The sequence below is a fragment of the Hyperolius riggenbachi genome, chromosome 5 (assembly GCF_040937935.1).
Source record: "Hyperolius riggenbachi isolate aHypRig1 chromosome 5, aHypRig1.pri, whole genome shotgun sequence".
NCBI lineage: Eukaryota > Metazoa > Chordata > Amphibia > Anura > Hyperoliidae > Hyperolius > Hyperolius riggenbachi.
The window spans coordinates 447,547,653-447,564,259 of NC_090650.1; the positions used below are offsets into that span (position 1 = coordinate 447,547,653).

Below are 16,607 nucleotides of genomic sequence, written 5' to 3' on the forward strand. Positions count from 1 at the left end.
CCCAAGCACTCTATACATAGCAATCCCTGCCAATGGCAACTACAGTGTCAGAGGAGCAAGAAGGGGATGGGGAGCAGCTTGTTACTGATTACCCCCAAGCACTCTATACATAGCAATCCCTACCAATGGCAACTACAGTGTCAGAGGTACAAGAAGGGGATGGGGAGCAGCTTGTTACTGATTACCCCCAAGCACTCTATACATAGCAATCCCTGCCAATGGCAACTACAGTGTCAGAGGTACAAGAAGGGGATGGGGAGCAGCTTGTTACTGATTACCCCCAAGCACACTATACATAGCAATCCCTGCCAATGGCAACTACAGTGTTAGAGGTGCAAGAAGGAGATGGGCAACAGTTTGTTAATGATTTGCACTATTTAAAGTATCTATAGAAGTGATTATTACCAGCACAGGACCAATAGAGAGCTAATACTGCAGTTGAGGGAGGGCCCTTCGGGGCCCCTCTGGCCCAAGGGCCCCGATGCGGTCGCTACCTCTGCACCCCCTATTGCTACGCCCCTGGTTGTGCACCAGATTACAATAATGAGCCTTCAGTCCAGAGGTTAATGTGTGTCTGTGAGTTATAGATTAACCAGACTAGTCCTGCCATCTTCATCATTAATTCTTTACTAACTTTTATCACTCTGGCTTTTGCTCAGCTGAACTCACTCACTGCACCAGGTAAGCTACATAATACCCCATAACAGGGTAACTGGGGGGGGGGGGTGCGTGTACGTAGGAGCATACTGAGGTGACCGGCTGTATATGTATATAGGAGCATACTGGGGTGACCGGCTGTACATAGGAGCATAATGGGGTGACTGGCTGTACATAGGAGCATACTGGGATGACCGGCTGTACATAGGAGCATAATGGGGTGACTGGCTGTACATAGGAGTATACTGGGGTGCCTGGCTGTACATAGGAGCATACCAGGGTGACTGGCTGTACATAGGAGTATACTGGGGTGACTGGCTGTACATAGGAGCATACTAGGGTGACTGGCTGTACATAGGAGCATACTGGGATGACCGGCTGTACATAGGAGCATACTGGGGTGACTGCCTGGCTGTACATAGGAGCATACTGGGGTGACTGGCTGTACATAGGAGCATACTGGGGTGACTGGCTGTACATAGGAGCATACTGGGGTGACCGGCTGTACATAGGAGCATAATGGGGTGACTGGCTGTACATAGGAGTATACTGGGGTGACTGGCTGTACACAGGAGCATACTGGGGTGACTGGCTGTACATAGGAGCATACTGGGGTGACTGGCTGTACATAGGAGCATACTGGGGTGACTGGCTGTACATAGGAGCATACTGGGGTGACTGGCTCTACATAGGAGCATACTAGGGTGACTGGCAGGGACGGATCTAGACCAAGTTGCCCCAAGTTGCGCCTGGGGCAAGGTCAGGTTTTGGCGCCTAAACTGCCATTCCCCATCCAAATTTTGCCGCCTTTTTAAGTATTCAGCAAACTGCGCCTGGGGCAAGAGACCTGCTTGCTCCCCCCTAGATCCGTCCCTGGTGACTGGCTGTACATAGGAGCATACTAGGGTGACTGGCTGTACATAGGAGCATACTGGGGTGACTGGCTGTACATAGGAGCATACTAGGGTGACTGGCTGTACATAGGAGCATACTGGGGTGACGGCTGTACATAGGAGCATACTAGGGTGACTGGCTGTACATAGGAGCATACTGGGGTGACTGGCTGTACATAGGAGTATACTGGGGTGACCGGCTGTACATAGGAGCATAATGGGGTGACTGGCTGTACATAGGAGCATACTGGGGTGACTGGCTGTACATAGGAGCATACTAGGGTGACTGGCTGTACATAGGAGCATACTAGGGTGACTGGCTGTACATAGGAGCATACTAGGGTGACTGGCTGTACATAGGAGCATACTAGGGTGACTGGCTGTACATAGGAGCATACTAGGGTGACTGGCTGTACATAGGAGCATACTAGGGTGACTGGCTGTACATAGGAGCATACTGGGGTGACCGGCTGTACATATTAGCATAATGGGGTGACTGGCTGTACATAGGAGCATACTGGGGTGACTGGCTGTACATAGGAGCATACTAGGGTGACTGGCTGTACATAGGAGCATACTAGGGTGACTGGCTGTACATAGGGGTATACTAGGGTGACTGGCTGTACATAGGAGCATACTAGGGTGACTGGCTGTACATAGGAGCATACTAGGGTGACTGGCTGTACATAGGAGCATACTGGGGTGACCGGCTGTACATATTAGCATAATGGGGTGACTGGCTGTACATAGCAGCATACTAGGGTGACTGGCTGTACATAGGAGCATACTAGGGTGACTGGCTGTACATAGGAGCATACTAGGGTGACTGGTTGTACATAGGAGCATACTAGGGTGACTGGCTGTACATAGGAGCATACTAGGGTGACTGGCTGTACATAGGAGCATACTGGGGTGACCGGCTGTACATATTAGCATAATGGGGTGACTGGCTGTACATAGGAGCATACTGGGGTGACTGGCTGTACATAGGAGTATACTGGGGTGACCGGCTGTACATAGGAGCATAATGGGGTGACTGGCTGTACATAGGAGCATACTGGGGTGACTGGCTGTACATAGGAGCATACTAGGGTGACTGGCTGTACATAGGAGCATACTAGGGTGACTGGCTGTACATAGGAGCATACTAGGGTGACTGGCTGTACATAGGAGCATACTAGGGTGACTGGCTGTACATAGGAGCATACTAGGGTGACTGGCTGTACATAGGAGCATACTAGGGTGACTGGCTGTACATAGGAGCATACTGGGGTGACCGGCTGTACATATTAGCATAATGGGGTGACTGGCTGTACATAGGAGCATACTGGGGTGACTGGCTGTACATAGGAGCATACTAGGGTGACTGGCTGTACATAGGAGCATACTAGGGTGACTGGCTGTACATAGGGGCATACTAGGGTGACTGGCTGTACATAGGAGCATACTAGGGTGACTGGCTGTACATAGGAGCATACTAGGGTGACTGGCTGTACATAGGAGCATACTGGGGTGACCGGCTGTACTTATTAGCATAATGGGGTGACTGGCTGTACATAGGAGCATACTAGGGTGACTGGCTGTACATAGGAGCATACTAGGGTGACTGGCTGTACATAGGAGCATACTAGGGTGACTGGCTGTACATAGGAGCATACTAGGGTGACTGGCTGTACATAGGAGCATACTAGGGTGACTGGCTGTACATAGGAGCATGCTGGGGTGACCGGCTGTACATATTAGCATAATGGGGTGACTGGCTGTACATAGGATCATACTGGGGTGACTGGCTGTACATAGGAGCATACTAGGGTGACTGGCTGTACATAGGAGCATACTAGGGTGACTGGCTGTACATAGGAGCATACTAGGGTGACTGGCTGTACATAGGAGCATACTGGGGTGACGGCTGTACATAGGAGCATACTGGGGTGACCGGCTGTACATAGGAGCATACTGGGGCGACTGGCTGTACATAGGAGCATACTGGGGCAACTTGCTGTACATAGCAGCATACTGGGATAACTGGCTGTACATAGCAGCATACTGGGGTGACTGGCTGTACATAGGAGCATACTGGGGTGACTGGCTGTACATAGGAGCATACTGGGGTGACTGGCTGTACATAGGAGCATACTGGGGTGACTGGCTGTACATAGGAGCATACTAGGGTGACTGGCTGTACATAGGGGCATACTAGGGTGACTGGCTGTACATAGGAGCATACTGGGGTGACTGGCTGTACATAGGAGCATACTGGGGTGAATGGCTGTACATAGGAGCATACTGGGGTGAATGGCTGTACATAGGAGCATACTGGGGTGACTGGCTGTACATAGGAGCATACTGGGGTGACTTGCTGTACATAGGAGCATACTGGGCTGATTGGCTGTACATAGGAGCATACTGGGGTGACCGGCTGTACATAGGAGCATACTGGGGTGACCGGCTGTACCTAGGAGCATCCTGGGGTGCCTGGCTGTACATAGGAGCATCCTGGGGTGACCAGCTGTACATAGGGGCAAACCGGGGTGACCGGCTGTACATAGGAGCATACTGGTGTGACTGGCTGTATATAGGGGCATACTGGGGTGCCCTGCTGTACATAGGGGCATACTGGGGTGACCGGCTGTACATAGGAGCATACTGGGGTGAGTGGCTGTACATAGGAACATACTGGGGTGACTGGCTGTATATGTATATAGGAGCATACTGGGGTGACTGGCTGTACATAGGAGCATACTGGGGTGACCAGCTGTACATAGGAGCATAATGGGGTGACCGGCTATACATAGGAGCATCCTGGGGTGCCTGGCTGTACATAGGAGCATACTGGGGTGACCAGCTGTACATAGGGGCATACTGGGGTGACCGGCTGTACATAGGAGCATACTGGGGTGACCGGCTGTACATAGGGGCATACTGGGGTGACCGGCTGTACATAGGAGCATACTGGGGTGACCGGCTGTACATAGGAGCATACTGGGGTGACCGGCTGTACATAGGAGCATACTGGGCTGACCGGCTGTACATGGGAGCATACTGGGGTGACCGGCTGTACATAAAAAGCATACTGGGGTGACTGGCTGTACAATAGGAGCATACTGGGGTGACCGGCTGTACATAGGAGCATACTGGGGTAACTGGCTGTACACAGGAGCATACTGGGGTGATTGGCTGTACATAGGAGCATACTGGGCTTATTGGCTGTACATAGGAGCATACTGGGGTGACCGGCTGTACATAGGAGCATACTGGGGTGACCGGCTGTACATAGGAGCATCCTGGGGTGCCTGGCTGTACATAGGAGCATACTGGTGTGACTGTGTAATGATCTGCTCTGCTGTCTGCACTGGCAGACAGCTTTTTGACCATTTTTTAGGTCTGAGTGCTGCAGGTCTCTGGAAAAGAGACCTGTCTTCACTCTGCAAGTTTCAGAGTTGCTCTGCTGGTGAGGAATTTGCATCCAGTTGTCATGCAAATTGCTTAGCTGCTTCCTTTGATGGCTTGCAGTATAAATGCCATTTCCTCCCAGAATTCCCTGCTGGTTATAATGGTTTGTTCCTGCTGACTTATCTGGAGTCTCAGCCCTCTGCTCATTGTAGGTTATTATTTCTAGCTTAGAGTAGTTCCCTTTGGGAGTGCTCCTTGCATCCCTATTTAGTGCAGTCAGGATTGTGTTATAATTTGTAATGCCTATTCTGTCTTGTCCTTGCGATTGCACTGTCGCCAGCGGTTGTCGGTAGTGAATCGTTCTGTCTTTCCGTTTCAAATGTTCTGTCGCCAGCGGTGGCTGACAGAAAATCGCTCTGTCGGTTTGGATCGCACTCGCCCTAGCGTTAGAGGCGGTGGATCTCTCTGTATTCAGTCTTGGAGTTTAACCTCTGCTATGCTATAGCAGCATAGAGGGTGATATAGCGGCTGGGAACTAGATTTGGGCCGAACCTCCGATTTTAGGTTCGCGAACCGGGTTCGCGAACTTTCGCGGAAGGTTCGGTTCGCGTTAAAGTTTGCGAACCGCAATAGACTTCAATGGGGATGCGAACTTTGAAAAAAAAAAAAAATTATGCTGGCCACAAAAGTGATGGAAAAGATGTTTCAAGGGGTCTAACACCTGGAGGGGGGCATGGCGGAGTGGGATACACGCCAAAAGTCCCCGGGAAAAATCTGGATTTGACGCAAAGCAGCAGTTTAAGGGCAGAAATCACATTGAATGCTAAATGACAGGCCTAAAGTGCTTTAAAACATCTTGCATGTGTATACATCAATCAGGTAGTGTAATTAAGGTACTGCTTCACACTGACACACCAAACTCACCGTGTAACGCACCGCAAACAGCTGTTTGTGTAGTGACGGCCGTGCTGGACTGGTGCGCACCATGGCGAGAGTGCAGGTTTTGGTGGCTTTACAGCCCATGTGGTCGCCTGGCTGATGTAGGTGAATGACAGAACAGTGACTGGCAGGTTCACTGAACAGAACAGGTATGCAGTGGCGGGTTCACTGAACAGAACAGGTATACAGTGGCGGGTCCACTGAACAGAACAGGTATACAGTAGCGGGTCCACTGAGCAGTACAGGTATACAGTGGCGGGTTCACAGAACAGGTATTCAGTGGCGGGTTCACAGAACAGGTATGCAGTGGCAGGTTCACTGAACACAACAGGTATGCAGTGGTGGGTTCACTGAACAGGTATACAGTGGCGGGTCCACTGAACAGAACAGGTATGCAGTGGCAGGTTCACTGAACACAACAGGTATGCAGTGGTGGGTTCACAGAACAGGTATGCAGTGGTGGGTTCACAGAACAGGTATGCAGTGGAGGGTTCACAGAACAGGTATGCAGTGGTGGGTTCACAGAACAGGTATGCAGTGGCAGGTTCACTGAACAGGTATGCAGTGGTGGGTTCACTGAACAGGTATGCAGTGGTGGGTTCACTGAACAGGTATGCAGTGGTGGGTTCACAGTACAGGTATGCAGTGGTGGGTTCACAAAACAGGTATGCAGTGGTGGGTTCACTGAACAGGTATGCAGTGGTGGGTTCACAGTACAGGTATGCAGTGGTGGGTTCACAGAACAGGTATGCAGTGGTGGGTTCACAGAACAGGTATGCAGCCAGGAACAAGCTAAGCCTAACTAATCTTTCCCCATGAGAGACAGTCTGCAGCAGCTCGCCCTACTCTCACTAATGCAGGCACACGAGTGACCGTAATGGCCGCCGCTTGCCTGCCTTATATAAGGGGGGTGGGGCTCCAGGGGCTAGTGTAGCCTAATTGGCTACACTGGGCCTGCTGACTGTGATGTAGAGGGTCAAAGTTGACCCTCCATGTGCATTATGGGGCGAACCGAACTTCCGCAAAGGTTCGCCTGCGGGACGCGAACGCGAACCACGGAAGTTCGCATGGAACCGTTCGCAGGCGAACCGTTCGGCCCAACTCTACTGGGAACGCAGAGAATCACTCTGCACTGCACAAGCAGCACTGGACTGTTGCTCAGTGGTCCAAAGTACTTTTTTCGGATGAAAGCAACTTTTGCATTTCATTCGCAAATCAAGGTGCCAGAGTCTGGAGGAAGACTGGGGAGAGAGAAATGCCAAAATGCCTGAAGTCCAGTGTCAAGTACCCACAGTCAGTGATGGTCTGGGGTGCCATGTCTGCTGCTGGTGTTGATCCACTGTGTTTTATCAAGGGCAGGGTCAATGCAGCTAGCTATCAGGAGATTTTGGAGCACTTCATGCTTCCATCTGCTGAAAAGCGTTATGGAGATGAAGATTTCATTTTTCAGCACGATCTGGCACCTGCTCACAGTGCCAAATCCACTGGTAAATGGTTTACTGACCATGGTATTACTGTGCTCAATTGGCCTGCCAACTATCCTGACCTGAACCCCATAGAGAATCTGTGGGATATTGTGAACAGAAAGTAAAGAGACGCAAGAACCAACACTCTGGATGAGCTTAAGGCCGCTATCGAAGCATCCTGGGCCTCCATAACACCTGAGCAGTGCCACAGGCTGATTGCCTCCATGCCACGCCGCATTGAAGCAGTCATTTCTGCAAAAGGATTCCCGACCAAGTATTGAGTGCATAACTGAACATAATTATTTGAAGGTTGACTCTTTTATTGGTCGGTCGAATGAAATATGCTAATTTTTTGAGATAGGAAATTTGGGTTTTCATGAGCTGTATGCCAAAATCATCAATAAGAAAAACAATAAAAGGCTTGAACTACTTCAGTTGTGCGTAATGAATCTTAAATATATGAAAGTCTAATATTTATCAGTACATTACAGAAAATAATGAACTTTATCACAATATGCTAATTTTTTTAGAAGATCCTGTATATAGGAGCATACTGGGGTGACCGGCTGTACATAGGGGCATACTGGGGTGACCGGCTGTACATAGGAGCATACTGGGGTGACTGGCTGTACATAGGAGAATACTGGGGTGACCGGCTGTACATAGGAGCATACTGGGGTGACCGGCTGTACATAGGAGCATAATGGGGTGACTGGCTGTACATAGGAGAATACTGGGGTGACTGGCTGTACATAGGAGCATACTGGGGTGCCTGGCTGTACATAGGAGCATACTGGGGTGACTGGTTGTACATAGGAGCATACTTGGGTGACTAGCTGTACATAGGGGCATACTGGGGTGACTGGCTGTACATAGGCGCATACTGGGGTGACTGGCTGCACATGGGAGCATACTGAGGTGACTGGCTGTATGTAGAGGAGTATACTGGGGTGAGTATACTGTTAAACAATACCAGTTGCTTGCCAGTCCTGCTGATCTCTTTGCCTGCAACAGTGGCTATATCACGCACCAGAAACAAGCATGCAGCTAATCCAGTCACACTTCAGTCAGATCACCTGATCTGCTGCATGCTTGTTCAGGGGCTATGGCTAAAAGTATTAGGAGTAGAGGATCAGCAGGACAGTCAGACAATGTGCATTGTTTAATAATGTCAGCTCCATATCCCTCTCAGGTCAGTTGTGCTTTTAGTGAATAATGTATCCGGTGGGCACAGCAATAAGCTCCCCATCAGCCCCCATGCAGAGGTACGAGCCCACAGTGCATGCATCACATCATACATCCACCTGGCAGGCACAGCAATGGGCTCCTCATTCGCCCCTGTGCATGCCTGAGCAGAGATACGAGCGCACAGCACATGCATCACGTCACACATCCATCCGGCAGGCACAGCAATGGGCTCCCCATTCTCCCCGTGCATGCCTGAGCAGAGATATGAGCGCACAGCACATGCATCACGTCACACATCCATCCGGCAGGCACAGCAATGGGCTCCCCATTCTCCCTGTGCATGTCTGAGCAGAGATATGAGCGCACAGCACATGCATCACGTCACACATCCATACGGCAGGCGCAGCAATGGGCTCCCCATTTGCCCCTGTGCATGCCTGAGCAGAGATACGAGCCCACAGTGCATGCATCATGTCACACATCCATGTGCTTCAGCAAAACTCATCAGCTGTGTGTAATTTGTTTTTCTTCTTCATAAAACACAGCCGTCAGTTTTATTAAATGTGACACATTGTAGCTCAGGCCTTTCTCAGCCACTTATAATGACTCTTTGCTCAATTATTGAATGGCGGCTCCCTGACTGTGTAGACCACTCTCCTTGCCACGCCTCTGATGTAGGAAGACCAGTAGAGAAGTTTGGAGGAGGAGTCAGTTGCTCAGGGCAACCAGTCAGTTTCACCTTTTAGCTGATATAGCGGATTCTTATTGGCTGTTGTGGGGAGCAGAGAGACTTCCTGGTAAACCCATCCCACAATGCTCTGTTTCCAGGAGGACAGAGCTGATATTAAGCAAACCATTTCATGGCGCATCATTAGACTGGACATTCAGCAGGAAGAACGATTGGAAGTTATAACCTTTTTGTGAGGAAACGCGGAAAAGCCGCCACAAGGGCTCAGAGTGAGGCGGCTGTTTCCGCGTCTAACATGGCGGCACAACGCGAAGAAACCGCCGCATGCCGCATGGGCAGAGCGATGGAGTCCGCGTTGGATGCAGCGGATTGCACGCATGGCAAAGCAGCTGACATTGCGGCTGGACGCGGGGAAACCGCCGTTTGCTTAGAGAGCGGGGCGGTGGTCCCCGCGCCTGAATCAGTGGTTACATTACAAGACATGTCTGGTGTGGCTGGGACTGCTAGTCCACACAGGTTCAGAAGGACGCGCGCGCGCGCTGAGAGGCAGAGCTTATATGACAGCCAGAAAAGGGTCAGCTGACCAGGTGGGTCAGCTGACATTTTCACCACCTGCCATTGGTCCAGCACTTAGGGGAGGCGCAAAATGATTGGGTCAAGTTTTTACTCTTCGCAGAATTTGCGCACAATAATTTGAAAAGTTCCTCTTCAGGATTTTGTCCATTCCAGGTAGTGACCGGGAAGTTGCCTAAATTCTCCCCATTGCCAGTCGCCTCCATTTCGTTTCCAGCTCTGGAGGCCTGGCAAAGGTCATTTAAAGATATATGGTGGATTGTGAAAAATAATTTGGAGAAGGCGTTTCAAAGTCAAAAAGGTCAAGCTGACAAGAGACGTTCCTTAGAGTGGAGGTTTTTGCCAGGAGATTTAGTCTGGGTGTCCACACGTCACTTGACCTTGAAACAGCCCTCGGCTAAGTTGGGGCCCAGGTATGTGGGTCCATTCCCAGTAACTAGGAAGATCAACGATGTCACTTATGCTATTGACTTCCCTGCCAGTATGCGCAGCGTGAGATCCTTTCACGTGTTCTCTTGCAAAAAAGCATTAAGATGAAATTGGGCCCTGGGCAAGTAAGCAGTATTTCCCACCGCTGATGGTCCCCTGGCTTTTTTAGTAACATTCTGTGGGGAAGCATCCACCTGCCCCCCTAGACTCTCCCCAGGCCCTAGGTAACTGCCTAGGTTGCCCTATGGATGATTTGCCTCTCTTCTGATGAGGAGGTGTAACCCTTGCAAGCGGCACTTGCAGGGGATGTTGGGTTTGGAATCTTTGAAATTCATTCACAGAATGTTTTAGCTGTGAGAAACAGGTCTGCTCTGCAGCAAGGTGGAGGTACACACTGATTTAGGAATGTATTGTTGTTCAGTCCTTACACTGAATCCTGTGTTATATAATGCTGCGTTATGTATAAACAACTCTGAATGTTCTCTTGTCATACAAAATGTATTACTGGATACAGAGAACATGAAAGAACAGTTAGCATATCCCAACGCAATGAAATCATCTGAATAGATGAGGAGAAGGAACATGGTTGGTATGTAGAGTCCTGACTTGAATGCAGTAGAGATGATGTGGTGACATCAGAAATAACCAACTTGAGCCAAAACACATATTCATAACAAAAACAACTGCACCTATAGCTTTAACCCTAAACAGGACCTTTGTGGAATCCCATATTCTTATTTTGTTTTTAAAGGTAAAGAAAAAAGAAAAAAAAAACATCTCCCTGACAGGACAGATAGGGCCTGGAGCCGCAGGGAAACGTAGTGCGGAGGGCCCGGGCATGATGGGGTAGCCGTCTTCCCGGTTAGTGGGTTAGGTAGGCAGGGGGTTAATGCAGGGGCAGGAAGTTAATGTAGGGCAAGGCGGGTGGTTGGTCTGGGGAGGAGTGCGGATTCCGGATAGGAGGCGGGAACAAGGGGGCGGGCACATCCGGTCACTGCAGCGTGATGGAAGAAGCTGCGTGTGGACCGTCTACCCGTGCCCCGGAGACTATGGAGGACTTGGAGCGCCTCGTGACCAGGATCCGGGCAGAAGCAGAATCGAGGGGCCCGACCTGGGTCCACGTGCAGTTGGCGGCCATGGGAGTGGGCGCATCAGCGGAGGCGGGGACGACCAGCGAGCCAGCCGCGGCTGCGGCACCCAGCGCTCCACCCGCACAGGCAGGTGGGAGAAGGAAGTCCAGGCCTCCGGAGCGTCTCAGCCCGGAGCCTCAAGCCAGAGCCAGGCGCCGTTCAGGGAGCCCCCCTCGGGACCCTCCACCTCCCCCCGCGAAGCGCACCTCTAAAACCAAGGGGTCTGGTGGGAGGAATCCCGCCCAGCAGCAGCGTGAGTCGGCAGGAGAAGGGACATCCGGCACAGCCAGTTCCTCCCAGGGGCAGTCGGCCAGAGGTGATGCGGCCCTTAGTCCCCGCGCGGCGCGGCAGACTAAGCGGGCCCAGCAGAAGGACCCCATGCAGACGGGTGCCGCCCCTCCCCCCGCGGCGGTGTCCCAGCAGGCACATGGTGGGAGCAGGAGCTCCACTGGAAAGCGCAAGCAAGGAGGTTCCTCCAGGAGGGGCAAGAGCAGGGACTCACAGAGACAGCAGGCCCGGCACGATCAGCACAGCAGGGGCCTACCAGCCAGGGACGGCTCTGCTTCCGAAGAGGACTCGGCAGCGGAGGACGATGGCAACGCAGCGAGTGGATCCGGAGTGACGGCTGGCAGGGACGTGCGTCCGGAGCAGCCAGGTGAGGCCGGTTTAGCAGCGGTTAACGCTTTAGCCACGTTACTTTTGGGGATTTGTGGGGGGAGACAAGGGGGGGACGGTAACCTACTAGCAGCAGCAAGGCCGCAGTTAGGACAGGCGCAGCCTTCACCTCCTGGGGTGGCTGCGACGGGTTTGTTGCCACTGGGCTCCCCCGTGTCACCGATAGGTGCGTGGGCTCCCTCAGCGCCCGCAGCGGTTACACACTCGGGGTCCTTGGGGGTGTTGCCGCCTCCGCTGGCAGGACCAGCGGCTAAGGGGGTAGTTTTAGTGGCGTCGCCGGTGGCGCAGGTCGCCAGTGGGGTCCAGTCAGAGGTGGCAGTGCAAACGGACACTACTGGGAGTGATTCCTCAGCGATTCATGGGGCAGGTCAGGTGCGTTTGGTGGACGCGTCACACGCGGAGCTTTACGTTTGCTTCAATGGCCTCCTGGGTTCCCATTTGAAGCAAGAGGTAAAGGAACGGATTTGGAAGGGCGAATATATTGAAATATTTTCGCTCCTCCTTTTGGAAAAGTTTAATTTGGATAAAGGCAAGCCCGACGAGAAGAATCACAAGGACATCACATTGTGGATGCGGTTGATGATCCCGTCTCGGTCTCGTCAGTCCTTTCCCGCGGTTGCCGGCGGGTCGGCCCCTGCTGGCCAGCTGGCCACCCGAGGGAAGGGTGTTTGTTGGCAGTTCAACGACGGATCCTGTCGTTTCGGTCAGTCCTGCCGCTTCAAACACGAGTGCTCCAATTGCGGAGGCTCTCATACGGCGTCAAGATGTTATAAGCAGCGAAGGGCGAAGTCTGGGGATTCTATGCGAAAAAGGGACGACGCCGGTGAAGGGGGTGGAGATGGCGGGCTTTCTAAACAGGTATCCTGATCGGGAGGCTGCAGAGTTCTTGAGGGCGGGTTTTGAGGAGGGTTTTCGGATCCCAAGTAGTTGTTCATTGCGGTCGGAACCCCCTTTTAGGAATTTAAAATCGGCTTACGAGTTCCCTAGCCTTGTAGATAAGAAAATTGAGAAAGAAGTGTTGGCGGGTCGCCTGGCGGGCCCCTTTTCATCTCGCCCATTGGTTAATTTGATTGGGCGAAGTCTGGGGATTCTATGCGAAAAAGGGACGACGCCGGTGAAGGGGGTGGAGATGGCGGGCTTTCTAAACAGGTATCCTGATCGGGAGGCTGCAGAGTTCTTGAGGGCGGGTTTTGAGGAGGGTTTTCGGATCCCAAGTAGTTGTTCATTGCGGTCGGAACCCCCTTTTAGGAATTTAAAATCGGCTTACGAGTTCCCTAGCCTTGTAGATAAGAAAATTGAGAAAGAAGTGTTGGCGGGTCGCCTGGCGGGCCCCTTTTCATCTCGCCCATTGGTTAATTTGATTGTGTCCCCACTCGGCGTGGTTCCCAAAAAAGAACCAGGGTCGTTCCGCTTGATACATCACCTGTCTTTTCCTCGTGGGTCATCGGTTAATGACGGCTTATCGGAGGGCGACACGTCCGTGATGTACACATCGTTCGACGCGGCATTGTGTTGGGTTAGACGTTTGGGACAGGGAGCGCTCTTGGCAAAAACTGATATAGAATCGGCTTTCAGGTTGTTGCCGGTTCATCCTTCCAGTTTCCGTTTGTTGGGATGTTTCTGGAAAGGTGAGTATTTTGTGGACAGATGCTTACCCATGGGGTGCTCCATTTCATGTGCGTTTTTTGAGTGTTTTAGTACATTTTTGGAGTGGGTGGTGAAGGACATGTCGAGTGTTCAGTCGGTTATACACTACCTTGACGATTTTTTGTTCATGGGGGCAGCGGGCTCGCCAGACTGTGCGTATGCGGTGGCTACCATGCGGCATGTCTGTGAGCAATTTGGAGTTCCACTCGCCGAGGAGAAGACAGAGGGTCCCGTGACTTCGTTAAAATTTCTTGGCATTACCATAGACACTGTTGCTATGGAATGTAGCTTGCCAGTCGATAAGGTTAGGGACCTCAAGCAATCTGTTTCTGAGGCAATCAGGTGTAAGAAAATGACATTGAGGGAGGTGCAGTCGGTGCTGGGTAAGTTAAACTTCGCCTGCAGGATCATGCCCATGGGGCGTATATTCTGCAGGCGTTTGGCTATGGCAACAGCCGGGATATCCGCGCCACATCACCGCCTTCGGTTGACAGCGGATATCAAAGCTGATCTGCAAGTGTGGCTGACCTTCCTGACAGATTTCAATTGCAGATCCCTGTGGATGAAAGACACGGTGAGTAATGCGGAGTTAGAGTTGTTCACGGACGCGTCGGGCTCTCAAGGTTTTGGGGCCTTTTTTGCGGGGCAATGGTGCGCGGTCCCCTGGGATAGGTCCTGGGTGGAGGCTGGTTTTACTTCCAATTTGGTGTTGTTAGAATTACTCCCCATTGTAGTGGCAATTCAGATTTGGGGGCACCAATTGGCTAACAGACGGGTTAGGATCAATTGCGATAACATGGGGGTAGTCGGGGCGATTAACAGCTGCTCGGCGTCTTCTCCTCCAGTGATTAGCCTCATGCGGCAGCTGGTGTTGGATTGTTTGCGTTTGAACATTTACTTGTTTGCTGTGCATTTGCCTGGGGTCGACAATGTGATTGCTGATGCACTTTCTCGATTCCAGTGGGACAGATTCCGGGCCGCGGCTCCCACAGCGGAAGAGCGTGGGGTTCCTTGCCCATCCACGGTGTGGAGGATTCCTTTCGGGCGGTGTCCCGTATGATCGGGCGATCCTTGTCAGAGGCATCGTCGGCAGCGTACACGGTGGTGTGGAACGCGTGGGACGCTTTGATGACGCAAGTAGGAGGTTGTGCTTCGGACGAGGAACGGCTGTGTTTGTTGTTGTATTTTCTGGGGACGAATTTTGTGGACGGCATTGCAGCATCAGCGGTGGCAAAAAAGTTGTCAGCTCTGGCTTTTTGGTTTAAGGTCAGGGGGATGGTGGATGTTACAAAAGATTTTAGGGTAAGGCAGGCGTTAAAAGGTTATCGGGTGGGGGTGGTTCGCAGGGAGTCTCGCCGCCCGGTTACTTTTGAGTTACTGGGTAGGTTGGCAGAGGTGCTACCGGGTCTATGTTCTTCAAGCTACGAGTGTGGCCTTTTTCGGGCCGCATTTGTGTTGGCGTTCTTCGGTGCATTTAGGATAGGGGAATTGGTGAGTCGTAATAAGTCTGGAGTGGGAGGCATTCTCGCGGAACACGTTACGGTTCTGGCAGACACGGTGGTCGTATACTTACCCCGCTCAAAAACTGATCAGGCGGGTAAGGGCCGAGCCATCACTCTGTTTCAGATCGGCGGGTCGCTATGTCCGCATGCGAACGCGCAATGGATGGTCGCAGCTCGCCCGTCACAGGCGCGGGTTTTCTTTGCACACCTGGATGGTACGTCTATGTCCAGGTTCCAGTTTGTGGCGGTATTTCGTAAGTGCCTTGGCCGTCTCGGCCTTCCTTCCACGGAGTTTGCCTCCCATTCTTTCAGGATTGGGGCAGCTACAGAGGCTTCCCATTGGGGTTTGAGTGAGAGGATCATAAAGCAGATCGGGAGATGGGAATCAGCTAGGTACAAGTCTTATGTTAGACCCCATTTAGTTTAGGTGGGGGGTGTTTTGAGGGGTTTTAGGCGATTGCTGTCAGTTCCTTTTGTTTTTGTTGCAGGTTCGCAGGTGGTCGTGTGGATCGTGGGGCATTCCTATGTTCGCAGGGGTGCCAGAAGAGCTGATGTGAGGCCGGACGGCCGTCAGCTCGGCTTCCCGAGGGAGCAGGTTCGTATCCGGTGGATAGGCTTCCCTGGAATGGTTTGGACCAGCCTGCTACCGGAACTGCATAGACTGGCGCGTCAGGACAGAGCCCCCGATATCTTAATTTTGCATGTTGGGGGGAATGATTTGGCGGCCAGGTCCACTAGATTAGTGATAAAGGAAATCAAATTTGATTTTTTAAGAATCCGGTCCTTGTTCCCCGAGACCATCGCGGTTTGGTCGGACATAGTGGCACGGGGGTTTTGGAAATTGGCTAATTCGGTACCGAAGGTCAATAAGGCAAGGATAAAGTTAAATAAAGAGGTGGCACGTTTCTTTATTCGGAATGGGGGGTTGGCGATTCGGCATTTTGATCTAGAGGATGAAATTGGTTTGTTTCTGCGCAGGGATGGGGTCCACCTCAATGATATTGGGATGGACTTATGGGCTCTGGGCATCGAGGATGGTATCCACAGAGCCCTAAGGTTGGGGGCCTCAAGGGCATAAGGGGTCACGCCCTTTCGTGGTGGAAGGGGAAAAAGGGGCTCCGGAGGTGGGTTTATCTTGAAAGGTGATTTGTCGCGGGACAAATCCGGTGGCCTAATGGCAACTACGGGAGAGATGACTTTGGGGCATGCAGCTGTCCCTGAGCCGAGCTGCGCGGCTGGGGGCCGGTACAAGGCTGCATGTCACACGTGTGTGTTTTTGACGTGGAGAAGTTCGTACCTCCGGACCCTTTTACCCCAGCTCTTTGTTTATGTTGTTGAGTTATTATTATGGCTTTGGAATATTGTTAACTGGAAAATAAAGAAGGGGCTGCTATGGCCTTAATTAATCCAATGCCTAGTAGTCCGTG

At 51.9% G+C, this 16,607-nt stretch overlaps 1 protein-coding gene across 1 annotated transcript in view; it reads left to right on the forward strand.

Moving 5' to 3' along the window:
- Nucleotides 1-662: 662 nt before the first annotated feature.
- Nucleotides 663-16,607, forward strand: part of LOC137519279 (alanine aminotransferase 2-like) — a 76,001-nt gene continuing 60,056 nt past the window's right edge. The window contains exon 1 of the mRNA XM_068238197.1: nucleotides 663-681. The gene's annotated coding sequence lies outside the window, so the exon portion shown is untranslated. The remainder of the gene's footprint in view (nucleotides 682-16,607) is intronic.